Below are 489 nucleotides of genomic sequence, written 5' to 3'. Positions count from 1 at the left end.
CCGGCCGGCACGGGAGCTCAGAGAGGAGGGCCTGGGATCCTAAGGGAACGGCAGAGCTGGCCCACGAGCCGGGGCCACCAGAGGGCTGGGTGAGTAGGTAGACGGCGCAGGGCTTGTCATAGAAGGAGCCCTGGGACGGGGAATTGGGAACCCACCTTGGCCACGGACTTGGGTGTGACCACTGGCCCACCCTTCTCCTGCCTGGCTTCAGGGCCTCGTCTGTGAAGTGCAGGAGGTAGAGGCTCACCACTGCTGGCCTCCAAGGCTCCCTTCGGCTCTGACTTGGAACTTACCCTTCCATGTGGGGCTGAACTGGCACTGNGCATGGGACAGGGTGGAGGGGAGGACTTCAGTGATTCGTGGAGGGGCCCCACGGGAGGCAGGAAGTTGGGACCCCTAGACAAGGGCTAAGGAGGGAGATGGGGGGCCGGTGACTGACCCGGAGAGGGGACTGCGGGGAGGTGCCTGGGGAGGCAGGTAGTAGAACCA

The 489-nt window shown here is 65.0% G+C and overlaps 1 protein-coding gene across 1 annotated transcript in view; it reads left to right on the top strand.

Moving 5' to 3' along the window:
- The first annotated feature begins 22 nt into the window (after positions 1-22).
- Positions 23-489, top strand: part of CXCR3 (C-X-C motif chemokine receptor 3) — a 2,350-nt gene continuing 1,883 nt past the window's right edge. The window contains exon 1 of the mRNA XM_077763418.1: positions 23-89. The gene's annotated coding sequence lies outside the window, so the exon portion shown is untranslated. The remainder of the gene's footprint in view (positions 90-489) is intronic.

The sequence above is a fragment of the Crocuta crocuta genome, unplaced genomic scaffold (assembly GCF_008692635.1).
Source record: "Crocuta crocuta isolate KB4526 unplaced genomic scaffold, BGI_CrCroc_1.0 scaffold440, whole genome shotgun sequence".
NCBI classification, from domain to species: domain Eukaryota; kingdom Metazoa; phylum Chordata; class Mammalia; order Carnivora; family Hyaenidae; genus Crocuta; species Crocuta crocuta.
This window is presented reverse-complemented; position numbering and strand designations above follow the sequence as displayed.